This window comes from Lissotriton helveticus, chromosome 3_1, assembly GCF_964261635.1.
Source record: "Lissotriton helveticus chromosome 3_1, aLisHel1.1, whole genome shotgun sequence".
NCBI lineage: Eukaryota > Metazoa > Chordata > Amphibia > Caudata > Salamandridae > Lissotriton > Lissotriton helveticus.
Genome location: NC_136061.1, coordinates 294311602 through 294325135, shown reverse-complemented (window position 1 = coordinate 294325135; position 13534 = coordinate 294311602). Strand labels below are relative to the sequence as shown.

Sequence of the window (13534 nt, the reverse complement as noted above, 5' to 3'; positions counted from 1 at the left end):
TCTGTGTGTGTTGCTCTGTCTGTGTGTGTTGCTCCTCTGTCTGTGTGTGTGTGGTTCTGTCTGTGTGTGTGTTGCTCTGTCTGTGTGTGTGGCTCTGTCTGTGTGTGTGGCTCTGTCTGTGTGTGTTGCTCTGTCTGTGTGTGTTGCTCTGTCTGTGTGTGTTGCTCTGTCTGTGTGTGTTGCTCTGTCTGTGTGTGTTGCTCTGTCTGTGTGTGTTGCTCTGTCTGTGTGTGTTGCTCTGTCTGTGTGTGTGTGGCTCTGTCTGTGTGTTGCTCTGTCTGTGTGTGTTGCTCTGTGTGTGTGGCTCTGTGTGTGTGGCTCTGTGTGTGTGTGGGTGTGTGTGTGTGGCTCTGTCTGTGTGTGTGGCTCTGTCTGTGTGTGTGGCTCTGTCTGTGTGTGTGGCTCTGTCTGTGTGTGTTGCTCTGTCTGTGTGTGTTGCTCTTTCTGTGTGTGTTGCTCTGTCTGTGTGTGTGTGGCTCTGTCTGTGTGTTGCTCTGTCTGTGTGTGTTGCTCTGTGTGTGTGGCTCTGTGTGTGTGGCTCTGTGTGTGTGTGGGTGTGTGTGTGTGGCTCTGTCTGTGTGTGTGGCTCTGTCTGTGTGTGTGGCTCTGTCTGTGTGTGTGGCTCTGTCTGTGTGTGTTGCTCTGTCTGTGTGTGTTGCTCTGTCTGTGTGTGTTGCTCTGTCTGTGTGTGTGTGGCTCTGTCTGTGTGTTGCTCTGTCTGTGTGTGTTGCTCTGTGTGTGTGGCTCTGTGTGTGTGGCTCTGTGTGTGTGTGGGTGTGTGTGTGTGGCTCTGTCTGTGTGTGTGGCTCTGTCTGTGTGTGTGGCTCTGTCTGTGTGTGTGGCTCTGTCTGTGTGTGTTGCTCCTCTGTCTGTGTGTGTGTGGTTCTGTCTGTGTGTGTGTTGCTCTGTCTGTGTGTGTGTGGCTCTGTGTGTGTGTGGCTCTGTCTGTGTGTGTTGCTCTGTCTGTGTTGCTCTGTCTGTGTGTGTTGCTCTGTCTGTGTGTGTTGCTCTGTCTGTGTGTGTTGCTCTGTCTGTGTGTGTTGCTCTGTCTGTGTGTGTTGCTCTGTCTGTGTGTGTTGCTCTGTATGTGTGTGTTGCTCTGTCTGTGTGTGTTGCTCTGTCTGTGTGTGTTGCTCTGTCTGTGTGTGTTGCTCTGTGTGTGTGTGGGTGTGTGTGTGTGGCTCTGTCTGTGTGTGTGGCTCTGTCTGTGTGTGTGTGGCTCTGTCTATGTGTGTGTGGCTCTGTCTGTGTGTGTGTGGCTCTGTCTATGTGTGTGTGGCTCTGTCTATGTGTGTGGGGCTCTGTCTGTGTGTGGGGCTCTGTCTGTGTGTGGGGCTCTGTCTGTGTGTGGGGCTCTGTCTGTGTGTGGGGCTCTGTCTGTGTGTGACTCTGTCTGTGTGTGGTTCTGTCTGTGTGTGTGTGACTCTGTCTGTGTGTGTGACTCTGTCTGTGTGTGTGTGACTCTGTCTGTGTGTGTGTGACTGTCTGTGTGTGTGACTCTGTCTGTGTGTGTGTGACTCTGTCTGTGTGTGTGTGACTCTGTGTGTGTGTGTGTGTGGCTCTGTCTGTGTGTGGGGCTCTGTCTGTGTGGCTATCTGTGTGTGTGTGGCTGTGTGTGTGTGTGTGTGTGGGGGGGGGGCTCTGTGTGTGTGTGTGTGTGGGGAGGCTGTGTGTGTGGAGGGCTCTCTGTGTGGGTGCAAATGCAATAGGTCTCGCATTTGCGAGAGATTAAGCTACAGGCATTGTAAATGACAATGCCATTTATTTATGTTTTAAAAACATGAGCAAAAATGTCATGAGCTATGCCAAAAGCTCTAACTTTAACAAAGACGAGACCATTGCATTGTAAATGCTTGTTGATGATAGTGTCTCGCTTTTTATTTGGTGTTCCACTGAATTGCGTTTGATTAGCAAAGATGAACACATTGCTTCTCACATTCTTCGGTAGACAATGTATGACTGTGATAAGACATTGGGCATTATATATGGAACAATCAGTCATCACAAATGCTGTCATTAATAAGTAACACGACCATATGACATCTGCCTTCCAACCACTTCTCAGCCCATTTCTTTATCGACCATCATTCCCTATTTGTCATAATTTAAAAAGCCAGCTTTTTCTATGGCACTTGGTGAAACTTCTTTGCCCTGTCCGAATATATTATAACAGCGTTTTTTTTTCTTCATCACATTTTGTTTACGGTCTTCTAATTACTCAACGACCCCGAAACTCTTGTTTCAGTATGCACTTAGTAACCAGGGACGCTATAAGATCAAGCAACTTGTATAAATTGGGACAATTTGGGAAGCAGTGGCTTGAATGATGCAGACCTCGGCAGTGCTGATACATCAGGACAGGAGTTTGTTTTTTATGTATTTATTGTACATTGCGCCCGTGCAAGAACCAGATTAAGATGCTGCTGCTGCCTGTACAACACCAGTGCGAGGTCAGCATTCACTTGCTGGGTAGCAGCAGGCCTAGTGGGGGTGGGGGGTCCCACAGTACCTGAATCTGGGCAGGCTTCACAGAGCATGCATGAGTGATGTCCAGTACCACCGCCTCTCCTCTGAGCCCTCACAGTAAGCTAGGATAGACGTCTGCTACAGCCCACCCGCTGTGCTGCTGTTGAACAGTGTGTCAAGTATTGGGGGACCCTGGACAGGGTGAAGGAAGTGATGTTAACAGGTCTGATTTGGTTGCAGAATTTTCAGGGGCTTTTTTTGTTTGGGAGAAGTGTTGAACATTTTAAGATCCCGCCTGCATGCGCTCTCACTTGCAAGAGATGTTGTATACAACAACGGGTTTGCAGCCTTCCCATTGCTTATCATTCGTTGGCTTTGCTGTCACTCCTTTTTAGGTCTCGCCTGAGTCAGCGCATGCGCTGCTCTGGCGAGACATTTAGTGTGTGGGCTTTAAAAAGCCGACCACAGCTTTTTGTCTGGCATAGAGCGTGCGGTTATGCGCAGAGGCGCCATCTGGTTTTCCTCTCTCGTCATGGTGCGCGCACATCGCACACCACTCGCCAGCCTGCTTTCACTTATGGCAATGCGCGCTCGCGCACCACTCGCGTGCTTTTTAAAAATGTTCTTTTATCGCACGCACACAACTCCCGGGCTTTATTTTTTTTTTAACTTTCACTGTTTTGTTCTGCAGGCACAACTCCCGGGCTTGTTTTTTTAACTTTCACTTTTTTGTCATGCAGGCCCATGAAATGTGCCCCTCTGTTAACGTTCTCTCATGCCGGGCACTTGCTTCCTCTGTGCTTGAGCATCTGCCACCCACCAGTGCAACAGGGGCTAGACCTCTGCATCCAAGAGGTGGTACTATCGTCTTGCCTTTCAAAATTTTGCTCCATATCATCCACACCAGCCAGCAAGGCTTATGTGGTCTAGGTTGATGTCCCCCTCTTAATTTCACAGCGTAAACACAGTCAAACACTGCAAGTCTCACAACGCCTCATCCCCAAGCTCCCCGAGTTCATATTAGAGTCCCAACATGATGAGAGACTGACAGCTCCAAGCCTGAGGTTCAGCATCTACTACAAATTAAACAGAGCTGGATCGCTTCTCCTAAAAGACAGCACACCCCACCACTAAGTGGGCTTTTAGAATGTCTTTTTTATTGTCCTGCACTGCACAGTCTTTTATTCATTAAAATGGCAGACCTAAGCTGCCACAAATGACATCACCTACATCCAGTCCTATCAGACGCAGTCCATCCTATCCGCTGCATCTAGTGCTGCTAGCTGCAACCACAGCTATCAATTTCATTAAGTGGTATCTGTTTCATTCACTACCATCAACTGCACATACCACAAGCAGGCCTTACAGTGAAAATATGAGAAAACAAGCACAGCCGTGTAAATCATAACGTCAATACATGCACACTAGCCTCTGGCTCCAGCAATGGATGATTGTATTGTAGTGCTAGTTGTAAAGCTCTTTCTTACCCTTTGAAAGCCCAAACCACTTTTAGGATGGTCCTATTGCACTATTTATATTGTGTCGTGGGGCTGGGCCTTGCATTCACACTGTGTTAAGTTGACATGAGCTTATTAGAAGTTTAAACGCCATTTTTCCTTTCTGCTGCCTTTTGCACACGGCACATTATAATAAATGTTCAGAGTCTAGCAGAGTGTTTTGCTTCACACGAGAATAATATGTTTTTCTATATTAGCAGCCTTGCTTGGTGAGCTTTGTCTGAAAAGTGAGTGCCGAGGCCTTCAAGGTTATTTCAACACAGTGGTTGTTGTTCGGACTGATCAGCGCACGTTCTAGACATAACATATATGCAGCTGTGTCCACCTCTGATTTTGGCGCGTTTAATAATGCACTGCGTAGGCATGATCTCACACACTTGGAGAACATTCGCATGCTGAGAGCTGGGGCAGAATCTGATGTGATCCATTTCTGCTAGTACCAGAGGTATGGGGCCGCCATTGTACTTCCAAGAGACCTTCTGTAGATATAAAATAACCTACTAGCAAGGGAGGGTGAAATATAGATATATTTTAAACCTGTTTCCATTTAGCATTATAACATGCTTTCTCCCTTTGTATTTTATGGAATAGTAACTATGCTAATAATCTTGTTGCTTATAATATGTCTGCTTGTATTAGCTAAAATACTGCACATAAGAACACGGCATTAGAAATAAATATTTCAAACTTGCACGTGTCTTCTTTTACTCCCTGTTTTGGACTGGTATGAGAGTATAACGAAAGAGTGTTCATGTGTTCTACATTGCCTGAGGTGATCTAAGTTCCATGTTCTGGGTTGTCTGATCATTGGTGTTATGGAAGAGCCAATGAGATACTGATGCTAGTCTGGTAGGGGATATTGGGTACTAAGGTGAGTTTTGGCACACCCTAATTTACTGAGGTTCCAAGTCTCTATGCACAGTTCTGTGTAGGAGCAGAATCCCTGCAACAATAGCGCTTCATATACCCAGCGAGTTTATGAAGCGCTCCGGTTTGCATGGCTTTCTGGTGCACCATCTGAACAGGGTAGCTTCCAGTCAGTTGGATACACATATGTACTACGGCAAAATGATTATTCCTTCTGTTATGCTTGCCATGTGTGACTGTGAGCACATATATACTGATTAACCGAGGGCAATCATCATGATTGTGGGATTGTGTCTTAATTACTGAAACATATGTATCTGGTTTTATACAACTACCAAATTCAAAAGCTTCAAATTCTTTAAAAAAAACTGTGCTCAGAGTATTCCTTGGCTTACCTAGATGGGCACCTATCACCGACCACTTGAATCAATTATATTAGCTTCCTGTTCACAAAAGCATCAGATTCAAAAGCCAATGTATCTGTCATAACGCAAATGGCAACAGCACCTCATTCATAAAGAAGATGATGCAGAATCAGGCGCTGTGTTTTTTCCTGTTGCAGCAGCAAAGTTATGGAAAGCTCCCCCTTTCTTGCTTCAAATCATTGCACATTACTTGTGCTTCTGGAAATCTCTGAAAAAGTTTCTTTTTGTTGACTAATGAATTTGCTGGGCCTGTTTATCAGTACTGTGTGATAGAGCATTAATCAGCACCACCACAGCATCACTCAGCACCACCACTGCATCACTCAAATCCACCTAAGCATCAGTCTGCACCACCGCAGCATCACTCAGCACCACCACATCATCACTCAGCACCACCACATCATCACTCAGCACCACCACATCACCACTCAGCACCACCACAGCATCATTCAGCACCACCACAGCATCATTCAGCACCACCACAGCATCATTCAGCACCACCACAGCATCACTCAGCACCACTACAGCATCACTCAGCACCACCACAGACAGCATCACTCAGCACCACCACAGACAGCATCACTCAGCACCACCACAGACAGCATCACTCAGCACCACCACAGACGGCATCACTCAGCACCACCACAGACGGCATCACTCAGCACCACCACAGACGGCATCACTCAGCACCACCACAGACGGCATCACTCAGCACCACCACAGACCGCATCACTCACCTTCACCACAGCATCACTCACCTTCACCACAGCATCACTCACCTTCACCACAGCATCACTCACCTTCCCCACAGCATCACTTAGGAACACCACAGCATCATTCAGGAACCCCACAGCATCATTCAGGAACCCCACAGCATCACTCAGGAGCCCCACAGCATCACTCAGGAGCCCCAAAGCATCACTCAGTACCACCACAGCATCACTCAGTACCACCACAGCATCACTCAGTACCACCACAGCATCACTCAGTACCACCACAGCATCACTCAGTACCACCACAGCATCACTCAGTACCACCACAGCATCACTCAGTACCACCACAGCGCCACCATAGCGCCACCATAGCATCACTCAGCACCAACACAGCATCACTCAGAAACACCACAACATCACTCAGTACCACCGCATCACTATGTGCTACCACAGCATCACTCAGCACCACATCAATCAGCGCCACCACAGCATCACTCGGCACCACCACCACATCACTCGGCACCACCACCACATCACTCGGCACCACCACCACATCACTCGGCACCACCACCACATCACTCGGCACCACCACCACATCACTCGGCGCCACCACCACATCACTCGGCGCCACCACCACATCACTCGGCGCCACCACCACATCACTCGGCGCCACCACCACATCACTCGGCGCCACCACCACATCACTCGGCGCCACCACCACATCACTCGGCGCCACCACCACATCACTCGGCGCCACCACCACATCACTCGGCGCCACCACCACATCACTCGGCGCCACCACCACATCACTCGGCGCCACCACCACATCACTCGGCGCCACCACCACATCACTCGGCGCCACCACCACATCACTCGGCGCCACCACCACATCACTCGGCGCCACCACCACATCACTCGGCGCCACCACCACATCACTCGGCGCCACCACCACATCACTCGGCGCCACCACCACATCACTCGGCGCCACCACCACATCACTCGGCGCCACCACCACATCACTCGGCGCCACCACCACATCACTCGGCGCCACCACCACATCACTCGGCGCCACCACCACATCACTCGGCGCCACCACCACATCACTCGGCGCCACCACCACATCACTCGGCGCCACCACCACATCACTCGGCGCCACCACCACATCACTCGGCGCCACCACCACATCACTCGGCGCCACCACCACATCACTCGGCGCCACCACCACATCACTCGGCGCCACCACCACATCACTCGGCGCCACCACCACATCACTCGGCGCCACCACCACATCACTCGGCGCCACCACCACATCACTCGGCGCCACCACCACATCACTCGGCGCCACCACCACATCACTCGGCGCCACCACCACATCACTCGGCGCCACCACCACATCACTCGGCGCCACCACCACATCACTCGGCGCCACCACCACATCACTCGGCGCCACCACCACATCACTCCGCGCCACCACCACATCACTCCGCGCCACCACCACATCACTCCGCGCCACCAGAACATCACTCCGCGCCACCACAACATCACTCCGCGCCACCACATCACTCTGCGCCCCCACATCACTCTGCGCCCCCACATCACTCTGCGCCCCCACATCACTCTGCGCCCCCACATCACTCTGCGCCCCCACATCACTCTGCGCCCCCACATCACTCTGCGCCCCCACATCACTCTGCGCCCCCACATCACTCTGCGCCCCCACATCACTCTGCGCCCCCACATCACTCTGCTCCCCCACATCACTCTGCTCCCCCACATCACTCTGCTCCCCCACATCATCGCTCTGCTCCCCCACATCATCGCTCTGCTCCCCCACATCATCGCTCTGCTCCCCCACAACATCGCTCTGCGCCCCCACAACATCGCTCTGCGCCCCCACAACATCGCTCTGCGCCCCCACAACATCGCTCTGCGCCACCACCACATCGCTCTGCGCCACCACAACATCGCTCTGCGCCCCCACAACATCGCTCTGCGCCCCCACAACATCGCTCTGCGCCCCCACAACATCGCTCTGCGCCCCCACAGCATCGCTCTGCGCCCCACAGCATCGCTCTGCGCCCCACAGCATCGCTCTGCGCCCCACAGCATCGCTCTGCGCCCCACAGCATCGCTCTGCGCCCCACAACATCGCTCTGCGCCCCACAACATCGCTCTGCGCCCCGCAACATCGCTCTGCGCCCCGCAACATCGCTCTGCGCCCCGCAACATCGCTCTGCGCCCCGCAACATCGCTCTGCGCCACCGCAACATCGCTCTGCGCCACCGCAACATCGCTCTGCGCCACCGCAACATCGCTCTGCGCCCCACAACATCGCTCTGCGCCCCTCAACATCGCTCTGCGCCACCGCAACATCGCTCTGCGCCACCGCAACATCGCTCGGCGCCACCGCAACATTGCTCCGCACAACTACAGCGTCACTCAAGCACACAACAATATCGCTCAGGGCCACAACAGCATACCTCAGCGCCACCACAGCATCGCTCTGCACCACCACAGCATCGCTCTGCACCACCACAGCATCGCTCTGCACCACCACAGCATCGCTCTGCACCACCACAGCATCGCTCTGCACCACCACAGCATCGCTCTGCACCACCACAGCATCACTCTGCACCACCACAGCATCACTCTGCACCACCACAGCATCACTCTGCACCACCACAGCATCACTCTGCACCACCACAGCATCACCCTTGCCCCCCCCACCCGGGTGTGTTTCCGGTGGCGGTTTGGCTTTGGTCCCTGGTGTTCCTGCCGCTGCTGTCTGGTAGTGGCTTCCTTTACTGCTGCCGTGTCCTGTCGGGCCGCCTGTTCTAGAGGTTACTGTGCTGTGCCCGTGCTCCTCTGTCTACTCAGTGGTTGTGCTTGGTCGGGCCGGTTTGATCCAGTCTTGTTGGCCTCTCCTTGCTGGGTCGGCTTTCGGCTGGGTTCTGGAGGCTTCTCTGTTTGGTGGTCTTTGGGTTGGCCTCCTCTGCCTGTGCTGTCCTGGGTTTGGTGGCCTTCGGGGTTTGGTTGGTGGCCTCCTTCCCTGTGGGTTTTTTTGGCCTTCTTGGCTTTTTGGGTTCTCTTCCCCTTCCCTGTCTTTGGGTTGGGTTCGGGTTCTTCCTCCTGTTCGGCTCCTGGGTTCATGTTGCTTCCCCTCCTCGGCCGGGGGTCCTCCTCTGGTCTTTTTGGGGGCGTGTCTTTTTGGTTTGGTGTGGTGGGCCTGTTCTGGCCTGTGCTTCTCCTTCCTTTTTGGTCTGGGGGCTTGTGCCTGCGTTTCCCGGGTTTCCCGGGTTGGCGGCCTCATTTTTGGTGCCCTGTTCTTCTGTTTGTCTCCGGTCCTTGTCCCTGCTATCCGGTTCTGGGTTGCAGGCCGGTTGTTTCCTACGGTCTTCCTTTCCCTCCTTCTCGGTGCTCCCTTGGGTTGCTGCTTGTTGTGGTTTCCTGGGTTTGCTTGTGGGTGCGGAAGGCCAGTGTTTTGCTTTGGTATTCTCCACTTTGTTTATGAAGGTGTCGAGGACGGAGGGACCTGGGGGTAATGTCCTATTACTTACCGGTAATCTTCATTACTCCGGGTCCCGTAGTCCTCGACACCTTCATACGCCCCTCTCTCCCTCCCGGATGGCCGGCCTTCCTGTCTGGGCTTGTTAGTACAGGAGGGCTGCTGGGTAAGTACTGCTTATGTACTCCCGGGGGAGGGGCAGTATTAGTGTCCCAGCATTCCTCTTGTTTTTTTTCTGTCGGGAGATGGTCATCTCCACTTTGTTTATGAAGGTGTCGAGGACTACAGGACCCGGAGTAATAAAGATTACCGGTAAGTAATAGGACAATCCTTTGACCTTGAATGGGGAAAGCGGGGAGGATTCCAAAACTGTCGCAACAGGGAGTTTTCAAATCTGTCCTCGATTGGAGATAGTGGTGGCTTCCAAAACTGTCCTTATGTGAGGTGAGAGGGCAGGCTTCCATTTCACTGCCTTTGATTGGGGAAAGCCAGAAAGCTTTTAGTAGTCTCTGATATTGGGGAGAGTGGGAAGGCTTCCACTTCTCTTAATTGGGGAATGCTGGAAGACTTACAGTATTCTGTCCCTGATTGGTGAGAGCAGGACGGCTTCTAAGTACTCTCTATCCTTGACTACAGAGTTTGTGATGGTTTTCAGTATTCTATCCATGATTGGACAGAGGAGGAAGGCTTCCAAATAAAAATGCTCTGCCTTTGATTGGGGGAGGGAAAAGGCTTCCAGTACCTATTCGTGTCTGTGGTGAGCAGGAAGGCTTGAAGTACTCTGCTCGTGTTTGGACACAGTGTGAAAGACTTCTAGTACTCTGTCCTTGATCTGGGAGAGCAGTAAGGCTTCCAAATAGTCTGCGTTTGGTTTTGGGGAGGGAGAAGGCTTCCACTACTCAGTGTGTGTTTGTGGCGAGAGGGAAGGCTCCTAGTTCTCTGTTCATATTTGAGCACCGCGGGGAGGCTTTCAGTACTCTGTCCTTAATTATGGTGAGCAGGAAGGCTTCTAATACTCTGTTCATCTTTGGGCTGAGCGGGAACGCTTCCAGTAATCTGCCTGGATTGTGGATATTAGGACCTTCTGCAATACTCTTTCACGGGGTCTCTTTACTCTGCCTCGGTTTACGTAAGCAGAGGTGGGGCATGAGGAGAAAGCACTGGGAGCAGACAGTCAACACACTACTGGCCCGTCTGCATGTGCCAACGACCGGGCGAATACTTTAGATTACTATCTGCACTCTTAATCATGTCAATGCTTCGCTGCGGTGACACTCCTGGAACTAACCACTTCATTATAAGAAATGACGCCATGATAGCATTGCAGCGCTTCTTGTAATGTCACCGTAGGGTGCTTCGATCATCGAACACAAATTAATAAATGGTCCCGAGCTTTCATTCCGGTCATGTATGGTTGACACTGGATTTTAGCACATCGTAGGCTGCCCCAGCTTGTCTAATGTTACTACTGCTTCTCCTTTCGTAGACACGTGGGCTCTCAATGTTTTACTGTGCCGTTTTGTCTCCTAGAAAGACTGCTCCCATAAAAGTAGTTGGGCAGTGTGTGCGGTTGCACCGAGGCCAGAGCATGCCAGGCGAAGGCCTTCACGGCGGCAGATGCTCTCAGCCCACGAGACACAACAAAAGGGCTCAGTCATCTCTGAGAAGCGCGCGCGCTGGTGCCGGCTGCGGAAGACTAAACGCGCGCGGCCCCTGGGAAGGGCCTGCCCATAGATAGGAAGCCGAGCAGACTCCCGCCGTGTCATCCCAATGACTCGCTGTTGAATGCTTTCCAAGCGCCCCAGATATTCCCGGGGAGCGGCATTCCTTCCTGACCGCAGGCTCCGCTTGGGCCAAGCCGTACAGGAGGCACGGAGGGCAAACAGATGCCTACTCGGTGATTCAGCGTGACTCGTGATTCTGCACCATGCCCCTGGCATTCCGTGTGCTACTACATGCCCCCGCCTTTGAATGAGCACGCACTAGCTCTTGCTAGTAGCTGCGAGGCATATTGCTGGCACCTGCCCATCTGTACTGTCGTCTCCACGCGACGGACTCGCACCTCTGTACATTTAACACAGGCTTGAAAAGGCCACGGGTACAATTATAATAAAATGTATCTTAAATGCAGTGACCGCGTCACTCCTTCAATCAAGTCCGTGCACGGGCTCCTGTTCCCAGTCACGGCATTTCAAAACTCTGCGCTGTCCATATGCATTGCTTTCATGCAGCCAAGGTTGCCTGAGCAATCTCTATCAACCCTACCAGCTGACCTAAGGATTTGCCTCACGCAGTCTGCTTGCCACTCACTCACCCAGCTATGTAGGAAAAGTTCTAGTCCAATGATAACTCTTAAAACATGCTCATTCTGTGTGGTTGACTACTTCAGCCAGCTCTCACTGAAGAAAGATTTCATGGCGGTGGTGAAACACAAACAAGCATTTGCACATAGCCAATAGGTCTCGCCTTAGGGATCTAATACGTTTTTAGCCATGCCACCAGGGACAGCCTTAGGCATGTGCAAGCGGTGCACCTGCACAGGGCCACCAACCCCCAGGGGGCCACCACGCCAATATATATCCTTAGTATAATAATCGTCTGAGGATGGATACATATTTGCGTGGCGGCCCCTGGCAGGGATTTGGCGGCCTCCGGCTCTGTTCCACTTCCAAACAACCTGAGCCCCCGTCTGTGCTCCTTGCCCAGGGCCGCCGTGAGCCTAGAGCCGCCCCTGATGCCACACATTATTCTGGGTGCTACAACATCTACTGTTCTTTAGCATGGACACTTTGACACTAATAGGCATATTATAGGACGGCATTGTGAAGTACTTAATTAAAGTGTTTTTATGTACCACTAATATTAGCTTTGTCTGTGCTGTCCAGGTAGGGTAACTCAGTTGTGTAATGCCATAGTTGGAGAGATTTGTTTAACTTGTAATTTGGAGGTCAGATTGTTCCAGACTAGCTCGGCTTTACATAGTTTTAAGGTTGATAACATGAGTAGAACTATATAAGTTGAAACAACATTGCAATGCATCCAGGACAAATGGGTAGGATAGTAAGCAATGTAACGACTAGCCCTTCTAAAGAAAAATCCACCTCTAATTAAATGCCATTCAGTGTTATTACGAAAATAAAAGCGCTTTAGTAAGCATGTCTGAAGCAAACGAGGCTTATATACAGGACCACCTGCAAGATGCAACACAACATGACTCTAGCCAGGGACCCGCTACTCCAGCTCAAATTGCATTCTGGTCAATGTATTTTTAACCCACCAGGTTTTCGCAGATGTACAACAAGCAGTTCGTCAACTAACCCTTCGTTGCGGCCTCCAAAAACCAAGATGAGCTTCTTGATGGCCACTGCACAATGTCCGTGCCGGGCAACGGCCTGATCAGCCCATCTCCCGCTTCCAGCGAGGCTGGAGGGCTTTGGAAGGAGGCGGGCCACAGTGGGAAGTAGTGGCAGCTTTTGCAGATCTGAAGAATAAACCACAAATGTGTGACAGAAAACGTACAGAATCGCGTTTAAAGTGGTGGGCTGCTCTTTGCAGGGGGACTTTGCGGGATCTCCGGAGGGGGTGATTTACATGCTGGACATGGAGACTGTGGAAGCTGCCATCTTAGGAGGGAAGAAGAGCTGCCGCTGCCTTCCTCTTCCCCGCTGCCTCCGCATGTCTGTTAGCAACATAGGAAACGCAGACAACGGGAGGGTGCGGTAGCAAAGGCACCACACCACACCACACGCGAGCAGTTAGGGAACAACCTAGTCAAGAGCTCGCATGCAAACAGTGCATGTCCAATGAGCCGCCATTCCGGCATGCACACATTACCAAGCGCTGGAAAAAAAAATGTAGGTTGTGAGCTGAGATAACTGGAGGGGCGGGAGTATAGGCAACATGGGCAGCACTTGGAGACTGGAGCATATCACAAACACCCGCAGATGGAAAGAGAAGCCGCAAGCAAGCAAAAAGCAGGGCCGGACCACTCAATTAAAAAAAAAAGTGTGCTGAAGGAGCGATATATAAATCGAAAATAAA

At 51.7% G+C, this 13534-nt stretch overlaps 1 protein-coding gene across 7 annotated transcripts in view; it reads left to right on the top strand.

The window, feature by feature from the left end:
• Positions 1-13534, top strand: part of VMP1 (vacuole membrane protein 1) — a 917545-nt gene that overhangs the window by 259618 nt on the left and 644393 nt on the right. The window lies entirely within an intron of this gene.